The 21,463-nt window shown below is 45.1% G+C and overlaps 1 pseudogene; it reads right to left on the reverse strand.

Moving 5' to 3' along the window:
• Positions 1-1,771: 1,771 nt before the first annotated feature.
• Positions 1,772-21,254, reverse strand: LOC116489345 (annotated as a pseudogene).
• Between the last annotated feature and the right edge of the window lie 209 nt (positions 21,255-21,463).

The raw sequence follows: 21,463 nt of genomic DNA on the forward strand, positions 1-21,463 counted from the left end.
TAACTCGGGTAACCAAGGATTTGGTAAGCTGGAACTTGGTGTCTTTAACACTTTAGCCTTGGAGCAAAAATGTACGCCCTGTACAGGCTGAGCTGACTGATGAGGCAGGTGCTCCAGGGTACGTGCTACCGGGAGGTAAGTAACAAACACATTCCGCAGCTATTACCAGAAGTGGGGTTTCAGGATATGCAGACTGGTTTCACAAAAAATATTAGCGGTCTGTTGGTGACAGACAATTCGAGGAATTCAGCGCTGCCCATTACAGACTCCTCAGATCAGCACTTAACGAGAATTAATAAAACGGTTTATTTTTTTTTTTTTATATATATATATACACACACACACACACACACCCACCTATGTTCTAAAAAATGTATACAGTTAAAATATCAAATTAGTGATCCGGTAACAACACTGTTCAAAACCAATCTCTTTTGTATGAACATTAAAATAAATGCACACTTTTAAAAGCATTTCTTTTTAGTGCTTCCAAAGCACAGCGTGTGCCAAGGCAAGGCCACCTGAAGAATCTCCGTCCTCCTCACGGGATGAAAGAGAACTGAAGTCAGGGACCTGGGAAGCCTCAGGTGCGCTTTCATAATGTCTGCAGATAAAAACAGAAGAGAGTCTGAGGTAGATTGTTTAGTAACCACCAAGTGGTAACAGTCACAGGGCTGTCTTTAGCTTTCATTAACACAACAGCAGTTTCTTTACTCTCGATCTACGCTGAATCTCAAGTTTAAAGGCATGGCTAGCAGTTCTCGGGAACAAGGCCCTCGTCTCTGTGCTGGCAACATGCAATACTACCAGTGCAGGTGTTTCTGGGAGTTTTGTTTGTTTGTTTGTTTTTTTATTGAAGGGGGGGGGGGGGGGGACACAAAACAGATGGGATCTCTCCACAATGCAGACACTGTGTGCATTTGACAGTGCCCCATTTTAGTGCGATCCACTGCCTATTGCACGTAAAACGGCTAATGACAGTATTCAAGTGAGTAAGTTCTCACCACCTGCAGGAGGGGCAGCAATGGTTATTTTTTTCAGCCTGTTGAGCAAAGAGCACCCTCCACAGGAAAAAAGCCACACCTTTCATAGCACGTCCTTAAGGTTACAGCCCAGCTTCTGCCGATAGAGGTTCGTAAAGTTAAAGCTCTGCTGCTTCTTCTCGGACTCTGACAGTAAGATCACTTGACCGCCAGGATGGCGAGGGCAACAGCTACGTCCTCTTCCACGGCACAGCAAACTCATTCCCGGTCCGTATTCCTCTGGCTGGTACACTATTATCTACCGTTCACCTGATTAACTCTGTTGGGTAGGCTGTTGAACTCTAGCTCCTCTAGCGTTCTCTCTAAGTGCTGTATTAAGACACGATTTTTAAACCTAGGGAAGTAATTTCATTTCTTCTTCCAAAAACAGCAGTTAAATAACTCAGTATTATTTTGCCACGACAAACAGTATTAGCAGAGGCTCTCTGTTTCCAGCATGGAAGAGCTTCCCTCATTTCTGACATCAGAATGGCAAATTTAATTTGATACAGCCACCTTTCCCCAACCCACGCAAATTCTGGGTCTTTCTTCCATAACCACCCGTATCTTTCTATTTCACACTTCAGCTCTAGGTAACGACCATTTACTTCAGAAAATACAACGGCAGTTTGACCGCTGAAACTGTAATAATTTAAGTATGTCAAAACAAAACACTTGTTTTGGAAAAGACTGAGATTTGCTATCATGAACAACGTTAGCGTTTAACTCCGAATCATTCGTATCTATACAAACCTTGCTCCTTCCCTTATAGCAAATTCAATGAAATACTTCTGAGTTTCCATCCGTCCTTGTACGTACCTCCTCAAGAAGAGAGAAGATTTTTTTCACGATCTTAAAGAAGAGATCCAAACAGATATTAGAAACAGATCTTGTAAATGCATTTTCAGTAAATCTCAACAGCCAAAGGAAAAACAACAAAGCCTAGAGTTTCCCATTTCTGCATACAGTAATGCACGTAAGAAAAAAAAGCCAGCATACCAATAATTTGAAGTGATATCGATTAGCTGATATTCAAATGTAACGCTGAATTTTGTTCTCCTAAAAGAGCAGTATCTAGAAACACCTGCCCTTGGAAAATGCAGACTAGGTTTAATCAGCAGAGAAGCCTTGCATCTCCACGAACACGCTGCCATGATCAGCAGTTAATAGAAACAAAGGGATACCGAGCCATGTTTCAACCTAGAGCTGTCATTTTTGAAAGCAGAGGTTTAAGATAACTACTCTTTACAAGATGACCGATCTATGTGGAGCATGAGCACGATTGTCTCGTATAAAGTTTAACAAAAAAAAAAAAAAAAAGTAGCGCAAAAGAATGAACCGGACACCTTAGATGTGAAACAACAGTATTTTTTCATTGGTTTCTGTGTTTTCTTCTCTGAACCAACTATGAAAACACGAATGGTGCTGTGACTAAGCCTGCTTAAGAGTGCTGCAGTAAGGACGGTGAGGATATAAAGTTGGACTGTGAATACATGTACTTACTTTCTTGTTCTTCCACTACTTGTGCACGAGTAATCAAAAATCATTCCAAATCTGAGGTTTTATTTTCAAAACAGATCCTCATTTCAAGAAAAAGTCTGCTGTACCCCTAGCCTATTTTTAATACACTAATAAAGAACTTACTTCTTCCACGTTTGCGAACCTCTTTCACCACTCTGATTTTAATACCAGCATCGCTTCCCTCCAACATTGTAGGTGTTATTTTAAATCAATTTGGCACAGATTCAGAAGTAGACTCCATCACTCGTTTTTGGTCATCTCCAGCCACGCCGTAATTTAGAGGCCCTCGAACAAGTGCATTGGTACCAGGTTTACGATCCAAGCCATCTTTGCATCATTTAAGCAATTGAACTCATCATATAGAGAGTCTAAGTCACCAGGTGACATTTCATCCTCTCCCTTAACAGCTGGAACCGAAGAAGCCATTTGCACAGACAAGCCATCAATTTGCTTTTCCAGCAACTGACAGTTTTCTGCTTTCTTCTCTCCATTACCATCTTGGACAGTACTGATACCAGTGTCTGAAAATTAAGAAGGAGCTTAGTAGTGCATATAACTGCAGGATCAAAAAACACAGAAGGACGTTATTCTGCATCCCTTCTTGTTGAAAGTACTGTGGAGAGAGTTACTCAGCACTGTCAGATCACTTCAGTAGTTTTATTCACCCTTTGACGCAACCACAGGAATACCTCCTTTTGGGCTGCTACCGTCTCATATGACTGTCGTGAAGTTATTTGCTGTATTCCCATTTCAGTGACTAAAGTAAACTAAAGTTTCCCCTCCTTCCCCCAGTTCCAGCAAATTTTTCTTTCGACTCTGCTGCAACAGGTGGGTAAATTACTATTTGTGAGAAATTTAAAATTTTTTTTTTTTTTTTTTTACACACTTTCCTTCCCCACTTCTCCCTTCCCCACTATAGAATACACAAATGAGAATTAAAAGCTGAAATGAAATCCTTGCTACCGCCAAACCATCGTGGTGAAAGGTTTCAGCACTTTTTAGAAACAGTTCCAAATTATTGCTCATTCAGGACTTCGTTACCTATAGCAACAGCCTGTTTGTCTAAGCCGACCAAAGAAATTCAGTCCCAATTAACTCTAAAAAACTTACGTGTCCTTTTGAATTAACACAGAAAGCACGGAGACCTTTTTTTTTTTTCCTGCACACTATGTCCATTTATGACCACACAAGTTCCTGTACTACAACAACTCCAACATACTTTTATTTGTTGGCATGCCTTTGAGGTTCAGATATGGTGACGGAGATCCAGCAGCACAGGGTGGCCCTTTCCCACCAACATGGTTTGTCACAACAGTGACTGTGGCCGTCGCAATAGCGGCGACGTGCTACGCCTTCTCTCTTTAGTGATGCTGGAGTATTGGGCTCTCCAGGACGCTTGATCTTATTCTGAGGCCCAGCAACAAATTTATCTGCTTCATCTATCATCGTACCCTGAAAAGACTTTTTTTTTTTTTTTAATATAAGTAAAAAACAATTGCTTCGTCAATTCACTACCAGAGTATTTGCCTCCGTGTTACAATTCAGTTACTTTTCAAATAGTGATACAGCAGATAGCAAGACTTCTCCTACCTTCTCATCCTGTTTGAACAGACTGCCAAGTGTATGAAGAAGCCTTTTTGGTTGATCTGGATCAATCTCCCGAAGGGGTGAAGGCATCATTTTCAACTACTCCTGATGATTTCCCCTTTGAGCAACAGGAACGCCGTGAAGGCAGTCTGCAGCAGAACAAGGTATCTAAATTTAGTCTACCTTAAGACTAAGGAAATACAAGCCTCGCATGCTTCCATTTCCAGTGTTAGCATTTAAGATCTAGAAATCACTATTTCCTCCCTCTACAAAACAAAGGAAAAGCAAAAGGCAAATAAAGCCCCTCTTTCCTTTCACCATCACTATAAGAACATCTACTGCATCCTGTTGCACAGGAAAGCTCACCCATGAAACTTAATTTTCAAATTCCAAGCACGCACAACATGTTTTGTGACAGAAGGCAGAAATTTCATTCTTTTCCTTCGGAATCTAGGGAAGGACGACTGACCCAAGAAACGATGCAAAGTCTACTTCCTCTCCCACACCGAGGACAGAAACACTACACTTAGGTGAATTAAATAGCTGTACCAGAATATTAATAAATGTGTCCATTTACCTTCATCCTGCCCCACGATATCCCTGCGTGTTTTCAGAAGATTGGTTCTCATTCCGGTTAGCTGATCTAGAAGACTGTGACAAGACATATCATATGCATTTCTGAATGCCCGTGGCTTCAAATCCTAGTTTTATAATAAAACAAGTAACTTTCAGTTAACCCGCGAGTTCTCACGCACAAAGAAATTGCTCTGTGGGCTGTACTACCGTTAACTACTAAAAAAAAAACAAAACAAAACAAAAAATTCCAAAACAACTTCAGACATTCTGAACGTATTCTGAAACAACTTTCTTTCCATCTCTCTGGAAAGAGCTTTCCTCCTATCTGTGACAAAGGAAAAAAAAAAAAAAAAAAAAAAGTTGTGATCGCGGGAGTCGTTACACAAAGCCACACTCTGTGAATTCACTACTACAGTTAAGATCATTTTTAGTCAAAAATACCTCGGCAGCAATGCTATCACTGCAAACATAGCGTTGCCAAAAAAAAAAAAAAATTCAACTCAAGATATAGGAGAGGGCGAGCTAAAAGCACAAATAACATGACCGATGGAGGCTGCAACAACCACCTGGTAGATGGTTGTCCACAGCCCCCGGATTGCATGGTCGTCTTTCCTGACAAACGAATACTGGAAGAACAGAAAAGATACACCGTGTGTCCGCAAAAGCCTTCGGGGAGACTACTGAAAGGAAAACCAAACCAAAAAATAAGGAACAGCAAGTGGCGTATACGTCAGTTTTGTTAACAGAGCACCACTAATGTACCAGGAATTTCCACATTCTTCGCCCCTCCTCTACCTTGAAAATGTCACCCAATTCTGTCAGTGTCTTCACCATCAGCATTTATTTATTTATTTCGTTTTTCACGTGGACATCCGAGGAAAACATTTCGAGTCCCTGTCATCGAGGAAGAAGGGGGGGGGGGGGGGGGGGGGTGGGGGGGAAAAAAGAGAGATGAGGGGGGAAGAAGCACTGCCATTCCTTTCCTCGGTAACGCGAGCAAAAAGCTCAGGCGCTCAGCAACAACGTGCTTTGAAAGATAAAACACAGAAGAAACTGCACAGTCACGTGTATTTGTACCTGCTCATTTATTCATCTGCCAGTGTATTTTAGTACAAACGCTACAGAACATAGAAACCGCAAGGTTACTACTACCTTTTGTGACCGACGCGATCTTTGGCAGGAACAGCTATCGAAAAAGAACCAACAAAATCCCCTTCGTCGACAGCCATCCGAACCTTTATCGTCTAACAGCAGCCCTACAAACATCCCCTGGGATGCTCAACTCCTGAAACTTTCTGTTCAACTTGAGGCAGAACAAGCCCTTACCCTGGGCACCTTCACCCAGCTCTCCACTGCTAGCAGAGTAGCACCCTGATACTGTCCAGGACGCGCTGCAGCAGCCTACTCGCTTACGCGTATTTACTGCAGCCTGGTTCGAGACGCGCACAGAGGGACCCACGAAAAATCCACCCTTTCCTTCAGGGAAGTAAATACATACATACATACGGACGACACGGTAAGGAAGTGATTCAAAGATCGAAGCCGAAATTCCTTTAAGTGGTATATTCTTTATTGCAGCGCTGGATGCACGGGGGATCTCTCCACCTATCGTGCATACCTAAAGCGGAAAGCAGTCTTGAATTTATACAATCAATCTATCAATATTCTACAAGCACCTATACATATGCATTACCTATCCCCGCCTTCCCTCGCTTCTTATGCTAATTAGCCTTTTGGCACCTTGCGCCTGCGTAGAGCCTTCCAAGAATTGTGGGCAGGGGTCTTTGGGACGTGGGCAGGGGTCTTTGGGAGGAAGACCCCGAGTCTTCCTCACAGTGTACTTTTCACCTTTGGTCAAGAATCTGCTGAATTGGCATGTTTCTTAATTGCGAGAGCTGGTTGTTGCCAATTCTTCCGTTTGTTGTATCTTTATAATGAATTCCAATGTCCAGTTTTGAGATTTATAGTCCTTACGTTTGTTTCTCTGTCCGTCTGCCGCTTCCTTATCATGAGTTTCAGTGTCTTGTTTCGAGATATACAGTCCATGTCTGGGGATTGTCCTTGCCTCCCCAATGCCTCCCCAATACCTCCTTAATCAATCCCCCCTTTTCTTTTCCCATGCAAATTCTTTTGCATCAGATACTTTCATTATTTACAGTAACACAACAAAGCAGGCATCTAAACAACATGCACACAAATATTCCTAACCCTACTAATGCGATTAGAGCAATGAACACTTGTTTCAACCATTGAAAATTGGGCAACCAGGAGGTTAACTTATTCCATATTTCACTAAAACTCCATGAAAGATCATCTTTACTGATCTCATGTAGGACCCTTGTCTGCTTCCATATTTCTTCCAGGTCGGTAGAGATCCTTCCACTCTGATCTACATACACACAACAACTTGTGTTTATTACTGTACAGACTCCCCCTTGAGCGGCCAGTAACAAGTCTAGGGCCATCCGATTTTGTAATACTACCTGTGATAAACTAGATATCTCTTCTTGTTGAGCCTTTATAGCATCCAGAGTTTTGTTTTCTAACTTCTCTATAATTGCAGAAATATTAACTATTGCCTTTTCCAATTCACTCACTCCTAACCATGGGATAAACCATCAAACAAAACTATGAAAAGCGGTGTGTCTCTCTATCAATGGATTGTTAATTTTTTGTCTGATTCTCCGCATATGATTTCTCAAGTAGGCTCGAGGCACTACATCATGTACTGTCATATTGGGGACTACCACTCCAAGAGTGCCAGTTCCCTTCCAATTCTCGGGCAAGACCTTACAGGCTGTATCATTGCATAGCCAATACCACCCTTTTCCTTCTGGTACTGGCCAGCTGGTTGAATTTGCCCAACCGCTAGTCGTACTAATATCAATTGTTCAATTACAAGATGTCTGATTTCCCACATAAGTAGTATCCGTATTTATACAATGCTGTTTTCCTATACCCTTAGACGGGTTACACCTTTGTACACATACATAATAGGATTCTAACGGCATGAAGCTACTCACTTCTAGTTCCAAAACTTCTTAATATTTTCGACCCCAAGATGTGTCTTCCCACAAATTAGTCCAAGATAAGTTTGCAGGCAAGGGAATCCCGAATAACGATACACCCTTATTCCCATGCTGTGGCAGATGGGTGCATACCCAACAGTTCGTCTTATTAGTTACTTGAGAAATTGTTTGTATTAAGGTCAGGTGTAAGTTCTCATCCCAAGTTGCCCACCCCGAATCCAAGAACCGCACCCCTGCAATCATTAGGATCTGGAAAACCGTAATTTTGTTGGTCCAATTGGAGTGGTGGTCTATATCCTCGCCGGGACCTTCTTCACCCTTGAATTCTGGATCCAAGCTGCTTGCTTCTTAATCTTAATGGCGGTGTGTGTTGTCAGTAATACTTGGTATGGTTCCGTCCACTTTCCTTCCATTTTTCCTGTAGGGGTTGTCCTGAAAAAGTCTTTATATATATATAATCCCCGAGCTTAAAGGGGTGGATTGGTTGATCCAACCCTCTAGCCCTGGTCCCTAAAACAAATTTATGTACTTTATTTAATTGTTTCTGAAGTTCAGTTATATAAGCATATAAATATTCTGATCCTAACTGCATTAGGTCCTCTCCACTAAATAGAAATTGCTATGGCCTTCCATATAAGATTTTGAAGGGACTCAAATTCCCTTTTATTCTAGGTTTAACTCTAATTCCAAGTAATGCTAAAGGGAGGGATTGAGGCCATGACAAATTAGCTTCTTATCCAATTTTAGCTATTTATTGTTTAATTAAATGGTTCATTTTTTCTACCTGTCCACTTGCCTGTGGTCTATAAGGAGTATGCAGTTGCCAATCTATCTTTAGAATCTTACTTATCTGTTCTACCACTTGTGCACAAAAATGTGAAACTCTATCAGAAGACATTGCTACTAGAATCCCAAAGCATGGTATTATTTCATTTAACAAGACTTTAACCACTTCTCTTGCTTTGTTTGTTCAACAGGGAAAGGCTTCAGGCCTTCCTGAAAACGTGTCAGTCAGAACCAGTAATAATGATATCCCCCTTTTCTAGGGAGTTCTGAAAAATCAATTTGCCACTGTTGCCCCGAATAATTTCCTTTACCGATTATTCCAAACTTTATTCTATTCTTGGTATTGGGGTTATTGTATAAACAAATGCTACATTGTTGAGTTACTTGTTTTATCATATCGTCCCACTGATGTCTGACTCAGGCTCTTATGCAGTGTGCCAGCTCCCCAATGCGTTTTATTGTGTTCTGTAAGAACTATGGGCCATGTCAAACTAGAGGGTATTACTATGTGGTTATCTTTTAAATATACTCATCCATCTGGTTTCATTTTACCTTTCAAATCTTCAATTAATTTTAAGTCTTCTTTTGTATAATTTGGATATAGTTTGGATTTTACCGTCTGGTATCAAAGACAATGCCTTCACCTCAGTTATTTCAGCTGCCTGCTTAGCCTCTGCCAATCGATTTCCAATTTCAAAATCGGTGTTCCCCTTTTGGTGTCCCTGACAATGCATGATAGCTACCTTTTCTGGTTGTTTTACAGCCTCTAACAATTTTAAAATTTCTTCAGCATACTTTGTGTTTTCACTGAGCGGTCAGCAATCCATGTTCTTTCCAAATTGCTCCATGAGCATGTACCACACCGAATGCATATTTAGAATCTGTCCAAATATTTACCCTTTTTCCAGCTGCCAGTTCCAATGCTCTCGTGAGTGCGACTATCTCCGCCTTTTGAGCTGATGTTCCAGGGGGTAAAGGCTTAGACTCAATTACCTGCTGAGTAGTTGTTATAGCATATCCAGCTTTACGTTGTCTTTGCATAACAAAACTGCTCCCATCCGTGAACCAAGTTTCTTCCGCATCTTCCATGGGCTCCTCCTTAAGGTCTGGTCGGCTGGAATACACAGTCTCTATAGTTTCTAAACAATCGTGAATCACAGGTTGTGCTGGAGCATCACTAAGAAAAGAGGCTAGATTCACAATATTAGTTATCACAATTTCCACGTTGTCCTGTTCTACCAATATTGCTCGATATTTCAAAATCATCAATTCTTGTTTAAGTTGTTTAAAGACTTTTTGTGCTTCTCCAGTCCAGACTAACTTTGACTGGTTAATCTTTATCAATTCACATAGAGGCTTTACCAATAGTCCATAATTATAAATCCAAAGGCGACACCAACCTGTCATTCTTAAAAAGGTTTGTAGCTCCTTTACCATTTGAGGTTCTGGAGTCTGGCAAATGACTTCCTTATGTTCAGTTCCTAGTTCTCGTTGTCCTTCCGAAATTTCAAATCCCAGATAGGTCACACTTTGTTGAGCCAGCTGGACTTTCTGTCAAGAGACTTGATATCCATTTAAACCCAGAAAATTAAGACGACTTATAGTCCATTGAATACAACTCCCTTTAGTCTCAGTAGCTATTAAGAGATCATGTACATATTGTAACAAAGCACCTTCAGTGTCCGGAGGCATCCATGTTTCGAGTTTCCTTGCTAATTGGTTTCCAAAAATAGTGGGGCTATTCTTGAATCCTTGAGGTAGTAATGTCTACGTAAGCTGCGTCTTTCTGCCTGAATCGGGATTTTCCCATTCAAAGGCGAATAGGTTTTGGCTTTCTGTGGCTAAGCCTAGGCAGAAGAAGGCGTCTTTTAAATCCAGTACGGTAAACCAGACTTGACTATTCTTTAATTTAGTCAGCAAAGTATAAGGGTTTGCCACTACTGGATGTATATCCTCAGTGATTTTATTTATGGCCCTCAAATCCTGAACTAGCCTATAGCTTTTTCATCTGCCTTTTTAATTGGCAATATGGGTGTATTTTATTCTGATTCGCATTCAATCAATAATCCATACTGTAAAAAATTATTAATTATCTCTTTAATTCCTTTCCTATCTTCTATCCTCAAAGGATATTACTTAACCTTAACGGGTTTCTGTCCTGGCTTTAATTTAATAATTATTAAGGTCACATTTTTAGCTCTTCCAGGGACTTCAGTAGCCCACACTCCTGGACATACTTGATCTGTGATCTCTAAAGGTATTTCACTTTTAGGGTCAGTTTGTATTAGTGCCAAGCTTAACACATTTGTTAGTTGTTCTTCTCCTATTCTTAATTCCATTTTCCCTTTTTCAAAAACAATTTCTGCTCCTACTTGCTCTAATAAATCTCTACCTAAGAGTGCCCATGAGGAGCTAGGCATATATAAAAATCTGTGTATGCCCCATTTTTTCCGTAACTTGTACTTCAAAGGTTCACAAAAATAAGCCTTTTCGGTTACACCTTGTCCTGGTTTCAGTTAGAACAGAGTTAATTTTCTTCCTAGTAGCTGGTAGAATGCTGTGTTTTGGCTTAGGATGAGAAGAGTGCTGATAACACCCCGATGTGTTAATTGTTAAAGAGCAGTGCTTATACCAAGCCAAGGACATCTCAGCTTCTTGCTCTGTCCTGCCAACAGGCAGGCTGGGGGTGCAGTAAGAGCTGGGAGGGGACAGACCCAGGACAGGTGACCCAAACTAGCCAAAGGGGTATTCCATAGCATCTGACATCATGCTAAACAATATATAGGGGTGGCTAGCCGGGGGAGGGGGCCGGACTGCTCGGGGTTAGGCTGGGCATCGGTCAGCGGGTGGTGAGCAATTGCATTGTGCATCACTTGTTTGTACATATTATTAGTAGTGGTACTATTATCATCATTGTATTATTATTATTATTATTATTATTATTAATATTATTTTGTCTTATTAAACTGTCTTCATCTCAACTCACGGACTTCACTTTCCATTTCTCTCCCCCGTCCCAGAGAGGGAGGGGGAGGGTGAGCACACGGCTGTGTGGTGTTTAGCTGCCGGCCGGGTTAAACCACGACACACCTTTTACCCTAACATAATAATTCTGTGAAGGCATTAATGCTTGATTTAGAACTGAGTATGTTGCCCCATATCAATAAGAAATTTCACTTCCATTCCTTCCCTAGCTTCATTATAACCAGTGGAGGATCCGCTAGGGTAGATTCCCCAAGTCCCCATTATTCCTGTTGAAATCAGGGGTCGATTACCCTAGGAAAAGGCTAGTCAATTTGTCCTCCGAAGCCAGGTCCAAACCGTTTTGTTTTATTTATTTATTTATTTTCATTACATTTCAGAGTTGGTCCAAAAATTCCATAGGGGTTTCTTTTAGACCTTGTTGGAAGCATATTCTCAATTCCCAATTCATCCAGGTTTTAGTATTTACTTAACCGTTCATAATTTTCAGGATGATTCGGGTCTTAGTGGGGGTCGGTCAGGGGAATGCAATTGTCCACAGTTCCCTGAGCGGTCCCATCGGCAATCTGAGCTCGCACATGAACTCAGGTTGTTTTAAGAATTAACTGCTTTTCTGTTTCTGTGACAACTCTCTGGGACCCATCATGGTCCCTTTGCCCTAAAGGGCTAACACCCGTGATTTTAAGATCTCTGCCTCGGGCAGAGGCAGAACTATTAACATTCCTACATCCTCTTTCCCTGCTCATTCAACTTCAAACACCTTTAACACTTTCAACAACCCTTTTAACACTTCCTTTATCTTTCTCCAGCCTGTACTTCTCTAATGCCATCATCAAAGGCTCAGTCAGGGGCCAACTTAATTCTGTACCTTTTCCCACCAAGATGCTGAAACATCAGTATACATTTCATCCTGTTCTGCTTCTCAAAAAACAACGTTAACTGTAGCAAAATATTATAGTTTAAAGTTCCATTTAGGGGCCACTTTTCTCCACATTCCAGCTTATAAAGCGGCCACCACTGGTTACGATATTTTATCAATGTTTTCCTGTTCACGCTTCCACCGGCAGATCCTCCGATATCCTTCCAGTGACTTAAAACACATCCTAACACACTTTTCTTTAAAATTTCACTGCTTGTTTGCCCCCCCATTTTCCAGTTTACACTTTCAGAATACACATGTTACTTACAAAAGCGTATCACAAAACGTATCACTCACAAAAATACGGGCACGCAATATCTTTCAGTAGAGATGTCACAAAACTACTATTACCAGCAATATTGCCAAAATCACAATAACAATAGTCAGAGTCAAATTCCACATGCGATAAGTCAGAAAACCAAACTGTGTAACACCGTAACGATATCTTTCTTACAACAATGCCACGAACCTACTATTACCACCAGGAAAATAGCCAAAATCGCAGTAACAATAACCAGAGTTAAATACCATACTCCATGAGTCAGAAAACCGAAATAGACAACACAATTCCAGATGGACCTTAAAGCGAGCTCCTTCCTTAAGGTCCCCAAATATACTTATGGTGCTTACCACAAAGTATATACCAAACACTGCCTCGCAGAAGATCACCTTCTGACTTACAGACAGTTCCAGATACAGATGGACCCCAAGGTCCCCAGATATACTTGTGGTACTAACCACAAAGTATATACCAAATACTGTCCTGCAGAAGTCACCTTCCGACTTACTGGACAGTCCCAGATGACCGGTCTACCAGAAAACCAAACCAGAATAAAGAATATACTCACTTACAATGATGGGGTCCTTGTCTGCCTCCGCAGTGATCCGGTGAGTCGAGGAGTCCCTCCGGGAAATCCCGGGGGTACCCTAGGGAGTCCTGTTCCCAGCGGGTCCTGCGGTCCGGCAGAGAGGTCGTCCCATCTGGGGTGCCAGATTGATTCAAAGATCGAAGCCGAAATTCCTTTAAGTGGTATATTCTTTATTGCAGCGCTGGATGCACGGGGGATCTCTCCACCTATCGTGCATACCTAAAGCGGAAAGCAGTCTTGAATTTATACAATCAATCTATCAATATTCTACAAGCACCTATACATATGCATTACCTATCCCCGCCTTCCCTCGCTTCTTATGCTAATTAGCCTTTTGGCACCTTGCGCCTGCGTAGAGCCTTCCAAGAATTGTGGGCAGGGGTCTTTGGGACGTGGGCAGGGGTCTTTGGGAGGAAGACCCCGAGTCTTCCTCACAGTGTACTTTTCACCTTTGGTCAGGAATCTGCTGAATTGGCAGGTTTCTTAATTGCGAGAGCTGGTTGTTGCCAATCCTTCCGTTTGTTGTATCTTTATAATGAATTCCAATGTCCAGTTTTGAGATTTATAGTCCTTACGTTTGTTTCTCTGTCCGTCTGCCGCTTTCTTATCATGAGTTTCAGTGTCTTGTTTCGAGATATACAGTCCATGTCTGGGGATTGTCCTTGCCTCCCCAATGCCTCCCCAATACCTCCTTAATCAGAAGAAAAGCTGAACACACAGCATGCGGTCCTTTACCGTGGGGCAGATCCAGCATCAGCACAAGGAGCTTTGGGGCACGTGAGCGATCATCTACACCGGCCATCGCGACAAGCCAAACTCACGCACACAAGCCTCGACCTAAAAACACAGAACACACTAAGTTCCTTTATAGCTTATGGAAGTAACAACCAGCATCTTAGATGCAGCTGGATAGTTGGATTGCATCAGCTTAGGGACTGCCTCCTTCAAAACGCACAGGGGGGTGGGGAAACCAGTCTTGGAAACCTGTTGCCTAACAGGAAGGAGACTGTTGTCTTCTCCTCCATAGGTGACGTTCTTCCAAGCATCGTCCTGCTCCTGGATTTTACCAGCCGCGACGGGATGGTCCTACCGGCGTGAGTCGGGAACGCTTCCCACGGGGTTTCTGTGACACTGAAGTAAGTTTTCCGCAGGTACAAGTAACGCAGCACGAGACGGCAAGGAAGCTAAGGCACCGTCTGCAGCACAGCACGTGTGCGATATTGGGCCTGAGGGGACCAGTCAAAGCCTGCAGTAATCGCTGAACAGGTGGGCAAGCAGGGAGCCCTACGGGAAACAAAGCTCACGTTCTGCAAAGCTCTTTTCCCGTCAAGAAGACGGCCTTTTCTATTCAGCGCATTTACTGAACTTTAGGCTACTTCCCATTCGCTTTGGCAAGTTAGCCTTTGCGTAAGCCAAGAGGTTTTAAACTGCCAAGCACCACCGATGGTTCTTGTTCTCCAACAACAGGGAATTTCAATCAGGGCACTCGTTAACAGGAAAGCCTGGCTCTGTTTCACACAAATCACGTACCTAAACCACGGAGACAGGAGTCTGCAGGAAGAACTCTTTAAAAGGTGAACTTAAAGAGAAGGATACTACTCATTTTTCCACAACTTCTGCAAGGACTGCGGCAAAAAAAGGCTGAACCAGGGACGTCTCTATCATCATCCCCTCTAGAATTCAGCAACTCCATACAGTTATGGGGCAAATACCACAGCTGCAGCGCAAGACAAACAAAGACCTCGAAGGTCACGTTTCTGCCTGCGTACCGAGTTCCGCTGGGAAGACCCCCCACCTCTGGAAAGACCCCCAGCCGCTCAACTCCCAAGCAACGTTGCCACGGCCAGTGCTTACGCAGAGTTTTGCTCTCTCTCGCTGCTCAGTACAGGCCCAAGGCCTCCTTTATTGCACACAGTTCAAGCAAAACTCTTGGGACATAACCAATAGACAGACAGACAGAAATTGCCTCTCACGTCTGTCCTCACTGACCGCAACCAGCGTCCTGGAAAGCCCCGCAAGCACCGGTCTATTCCTAGGACAACTCCGAAAGCTGAGGCGGGACAAAGTTTAGCCTCTCGTACCAAAGACTGAGCAACAGACAGAGCCTGACAGGCCAGTTCATTCTAGGTCTAAGAGGCTACTACGACTCGGCAGGCACTACGTGCCTTCCTTCCCTTTGCGCTTCCCAGCGCCGAGCAGCTCGCGCTTCCGCAAATTCAATGAAGCCTTGGAGCCGGGGCTGCAGGAAGCTTACGAGCACGCCTTGATTCCACCCCGAGGTCGCTGCGACTTACCTGGGCAGTCGGGACGGACGGGCTGCTCTCTCTCCTGAGAACCCTGCGACCGCAGCACGCCAGCTGCGGCTTTCCTCGCTTTACCCGGTGCGCCACCTTCGCTCGGCAACAAACCCCGCAGGGGTCCTAGCGGCGGGGAGCTGCTTCTGCCCCGGTGAACCGCAGCACAAGGAGAGAGCCGGCTGTCAGGACGCAGGGAGAGGAAAGCCTCCGAGGCGCGGCGCGGCGCAGCCCAACGATCAAGCGCAGCGAGGACCCGCGCCCGGCCTCAACACCCCCCGCCCCTCCCGGCCCGACGCTCCGAGGAGGCACCCCCGGAGGCTCTCGCTCGCCTCACCGCCGGCAACCGCGCTCGCCGCCAGCGGCAACCTGCGCCTCCCGGCGCGCACGGCCCGGCCCCGGCCCGGCCGCGCAGCCCGGAGCCCACGTGGCCGCCCGGCAGCGCAGAACTACAGCTCCCAGCATGCCTCGGGACGGAGCACTCCAGCCAATCCAGAGGGGCGTCGGCCACGCGCACGCAACGGCACCTCCTCCTGCTGCCCTCTCTGCCCCCCCCCGCCGCCGCAGCCGCAGCCGCCCCCCTCTCCCCTGTCCCCTCTCCCCCAGCCCCTCTCGTGCTCCGAGCATCTCCAGCATTTCAGGAACTGGAACCCTGGAACCGCTGACGTCTGGCACGTGTCAGAAACGTGGCAGGAGACGTACTCTGCTGTCGCAAGGCACTTGCAAAGCCGGCCCGACAGCTGAAGCAGACTCACACAGTCCACCGAGCAACTCGGGGCCCCCACTGCTGTCCACTCACCCTCATGCTTCGTTCAAGCTTCCGTGCCTACGCCCTGAGCTACAAGAAACAAAGAGAGAAGGTCACATCCACAATGGATACGCAAACAGTGCGGCACATGCAGAGGACTCAAACACAGAGACCAGAGCCAGACAAATAAAAAAAAAAAAAACAAACAAACAAGCTGAAGTCCACAAATGCCACAAGGCCATGAATGCATAGCAGCCCCGGCAGGGGTAATGACAGACATACCCTTTGCAGATGAAAAAGGTGACCCTGCTCAGTCTCTTGGTAATACTGCACCAACGCGGTCAAGCCTCTTGTAGCACGTCATCAAGCTGGTTTTAGTCCTCTGGAGAGTTACACAAGTGGGTTGATTCATCTAGAGATTAAAATACAGATCAAACACAGGAGCGTATCATCCCACCATCCCAAAAAAAAAGCGAGCCAGCAACCTCTGCTAAATATCCCTCTATGAAGTGAATTCCAAGCCCTTAGAATTCCAGAAATCCATAGACTCCAGCCTGCCTAGAGAACCCGGCAACTGACTGAAGGAAAAACAAAGCACTTACCCCCAAAGAGCAGCCCAGGCAGAAGGAGCTCTCTGACGGCATACTTGGGGCTCATATACCTTTTGGTCCCACCCAGCACCCAAACCCGATCACCTGGGAAAGGGGAGGGGCAAAGCACATGAAAGTAGAAAGAGGAGGAGCAGCAGCTGTGGTTTATTTACTTATTTATAAGGCTTAGCTCAACAGCATGCAGAGGGCAGACAGGAGAACTGGGGTGTTTCTAGAAGCAACAATCCCCATGCTTTCGCTGCAGCTTTGAATATTGAAAGGACAACACAACCAAGCAAGTAACTGAAGCTTTTTCAGCTCGAATTAGCTCAAACTTTTATTTACGCAGAAAGAAAAATCTAGGAGCAGAACAGATTATACGCCAACAAAATCAATTCCGTTCCACTCTGATTCAAAGATCGAAGCCGAAATTCCTTTAAGTGGTATATTCTTTATTGCAGCGCTGGATGCACGGGGGATCTCTCCACCTATCGTGCATACCTAAAGCGGAAAGCAGTCTTGAATTTATACAATCAATCTATCAATATTCTACAAGCACCTATACATATGCATTACCTATCCCCGCCTTCCCTCGCTTCTTATGCTAATTAGCCTTTTGGCACCTTGCGCCTGCGTAGAGCCTTCCAAGAATTGTGGGCAGGGGTCTTTGGGACATGGGCAGGGGTCTCTGGGAGGAAGACCCCGAGTCTTCCTCACAGTGTACTTTTCACCTTTGGTCAAGAATCTGCTGAATTGGCATGTTTCTTAATTGCGAGAGCTGGTTGTTGCCAATTCTTCCGTTTGTTGTATCTTTATAATGAATTCCAATGTCCAGTTTTGAGATTTATAGTCCTTACGTTTGTTTCTCTGTCCGTCTGCCGCTTCCTTATCATGAGTTTCAGTGTCTTGTTTCGAGATATACAGTCCATGTCTGGGGATTGTCCTTGCCTCCCCAATACCTCCTTAATCAACTCGCAGCAAAAATCACTTACTTCAGCAGGCTATCTGAGAACCAAAAGGCTATGCTGATGGGTCAAAACACACTACAGGACACTGGGGCCGGGCCCTCCGCTGCACCCACTTAAAACCCATCCCTACACTCACCAAGGTGCAACCCCAACCCGAACACAGACGCAGCATTTCAGCCTCAACACAGTTTCCAGAACTGCTGGAAAGCAAGCTTCATCCTCAGCGAGGCGTGCTCAGGCTGCACAGGAGGGGGCTTCGGGCACCTCTTTGCCTACCGAAGAAGACCGCCATCAGCACCTGCTTTGTTCCGATCCTAAAGGCTAACATCACAGCCCACGTCGCCTGGGACACCTGATAAACAGAAGAGAAAGCAGCCATACCGTTTTCAAGCCCTCCCTGCACGTGTCGCTCCTCGATGATCTGCAACCTCTTCTCAAATCCTCAACCGCTTCTGTGGAGAGCCTGCCATGGCACCTGCAAAGCAAGACCCTTCGCAGTCACCTCGTGCTACTTGGCAGTTCTGCTCCAATCCAGCTCACAAACAGCCCGCCCTTCCCGTGCTGCTCTTCAGAGTGCAGCTTGGCCCCTCTGAGCCTGTGCGACACACCTGTGAAACAAAAAGAAAAGCATAGGCTGAAGCAGCATCCAAAGCCACAGCACAGCTGGGACAGTTACTCTCATCTGCTCCCTAACCTCTGCTCCCTCACCTGCCCTCGAGGCAGATGCTTCCATCTGCTCTCTTAGGCCAGCTACAACACCCCTGAAATATAAACAGGATTTTTACTGTACTTTGTGCAGTTAAGTAACTGCAGTGACAACTGCACCCCTAAAGTACCTGCTACATCTGTTCATCGCTCACCTTGCCAAAAGCAGCTCCGGTCAAGTCCCGCGTTGTACACTGTGTTTCAGCTTTAACAAATGAAAACGGTCACAAGATAATCATTCAGCTGCCAGCATTAGCACCCATCCCTCAACAACACAAAGGGACCCCGTTTACAATATTATCATTTCAAAACAGCAGCCCCCATACCTCAGCACACCTCAGAAGTAGACCAAGCCAGTCACCGAGCTGCCTACGGAGCGCTGAACAGTTCCGGAAGGAGCTCTTTCCTGCGACAGGTTCCTCCAAAGGTTTACACTCTACTGGGGACAGGAGAGAAATCAAAATAAAAGTTTCAAAAACCCCTTATCTGTAAGCTTTCAAGATTCCACAGACCTCCTCCTCAAGCACACCGTTCAAGCACTATGCGAGCAGCTGCTCACAAGCAGCTCAACTCTTCCCCCCCACACGCACATCTGACAAACACCACAGAGATGACTGTGCCTGCTGCCCTTCAGTACGTGCGCAGAGGCAGACCAGATGTCTTCACCAACACAGTCCGGACAATGTATTAGCACACCCATGCACTGCCACGTTAGCTGTCATCACTAACTGCCAGGCAGGACAGCTCCAGACCAAACACATACACACACAGCCACGCCACAAACACTACAAACAAAACACACAACACAAGGCGCAAGAAAAAGTGACCCCCGGAGGGAAGCCCTATGGCAACAGCAAGTCACAACAGGTGCTCTGCACCAGACCCAAGGAGAGACTCAAATGTCACGACACGCGACTGGAAGACACTGCCAGAACTGGGGTGATGGAGGCCTAAAAAGCCTTCCTTCAAGACAAGAGACCAGAAGGATGGGGACTGAAAACCCCATATGATTCAAAGATTGAAGCCGAAATTCCTTTAAGCGGTATATTCTTTATTGCAGCGCTGGATGCACGGGGGGATCTCTCCACCTATCGTGCATACCCAAAGCAGAAAGCAGTCTTGAATTTATACAATCAATCTATCAATATTCTACCGGCGCCTATACATATTCATTGCCTACCCCCGCCTTCCCTCGCTTCTCATGCTAATTAGCCTTTTGGCACCTTGCGCCTGAGTAGAGCCTCCCAAGAACTGTGGGCAGGGGCCTTTGGGACGTGGGCAGGGGTCTTTGGGAGGAAGACCCCGAGTCTTCCTCACATTGTACTTTTCACCTTTGGTCAGGAATCCGCTGAGTTGGCATGTTTCTTAATCGCAAGAGCTGGCTGTTGCTAATTCTTCCCTTTGTTGTGTCTTTATAATGAATTCCAACGTCCAGTTTTGAGATTTATAGTCCTTACATTTGTTTCTCTGTCCGTCTGCCGCTTCCTTATCGTGAGTTCCGGTGTCTTGTTTCGAGATACACAGTCCTTGTCTGGGGACTGTCCTTGCCTCCCCAATACCTCCTTAATCACATAAGACGACGCTTAGGAAATCAATTCCCAAGCAAGAGCTCCTGATGCGGCCCAGATGACTTCCACAAGAGCGAGGATGGAAACAGATGCGATCTCAAACCGAATATGACGCACGAGACCTGAAACAGAACTGCACTTCAAGCAGCGACTGCAAGACAAGAAGTGCTCGGATCAGAGCCACGATGACAAAACAAGCACTGAGGCCCTTCAGCACCGCTACCAAGTCGCCTGTCTGGTCAGTCCAGTGTAAAAAGCTAGAAGGATATCAAGACCTGAGAAGCACAGAACAGACATTGCAGAAGCAACACTACAGGACAGACGAACAGAAGGAAACTGTCCTGCCTGGCGCACGCACTCACGCTACAAAATAATCCCGCTGCTTCTATTAGCCTGGTGACCCGGCCACAAGCAGCCTGAACGTGACCCAGCCTGAACCACCCTCGCAGCGGCACCAAGTATTTTCAGCCAGCTGGCTCCACGCTGCTCTGGCTCCCAGCTCCCATTAGCCACCCCAGATATGCAAATACCAGGTGCCCCCCAACTTAGCTCTCAGGTTGCTGCATGGTAAATTCCCTCCGCCTCAAGAAATACACAGGCACTGGTCGTCATCTTAGTCAATTGCCAGGCTCATCATCAGCTGCAAAAACAGAGTACCAGCATTCACGAGCATGCCGGTCATGATGCCCACCTTCTCCACAACGCTGACTACTGCTGATGCAACATACAACTATGCTCACCTGTTCCTCTCCAAATCCAAGCTCCAACAGTGCAACCAGTATCATCCACACCACCTGGGAAAACAAAGGGATTAAATGATCGTTGCGTTCACAACACATCACCCAATGGTGTGGTTTTTTGTTGTTGTTGTTTTTGTTATTGTTGTTTTTTGTGTGTGTGTTTCCTGTATTTATTTATTTTTTAGTCTGCTTTAGCTCAACGGCATGCAGAGTGCAGACAAGAAAACTGGGGTGTTTCTAGAAGCCACAATCCCCACGCTTTTGCTGTAGCTTTGAATATTAAAAGGACAATACGACCCAGCAAGTAACTGGAACTTTCTTACCTGGAATTAGCTCAAACTTTTCTTCACCTTGAAAGAAAAATCTAGGAGCAGAACACATTATACACCAACAAAATTGAGTCCATTTCATCCCCAGAAAAAAAATCACATGCTCTCATCCCCTCCTGTACCTCAGCCGCTTGCCTACCCCACGTGGCACACGCTTCCATCTGTTCTCTTTACCCACTTATAGCACCTCTAAAAGGCAAACTGGAATTTTACTCTATTGGCTGTAGGAA

Source organism: Aythya fuligula, chromosome 5 (assembly GCF_009819795.1).
Source record: "Aythya fuligula isolate bAytFul2 chromosome 5, bAytFul2.pri, whole genome shotgun sequence".
NCBI lineage: Eukaryota > Metazoa > Chordata > Aves > Anseriformes > Anatidae > Aythya > Aythya fuligula.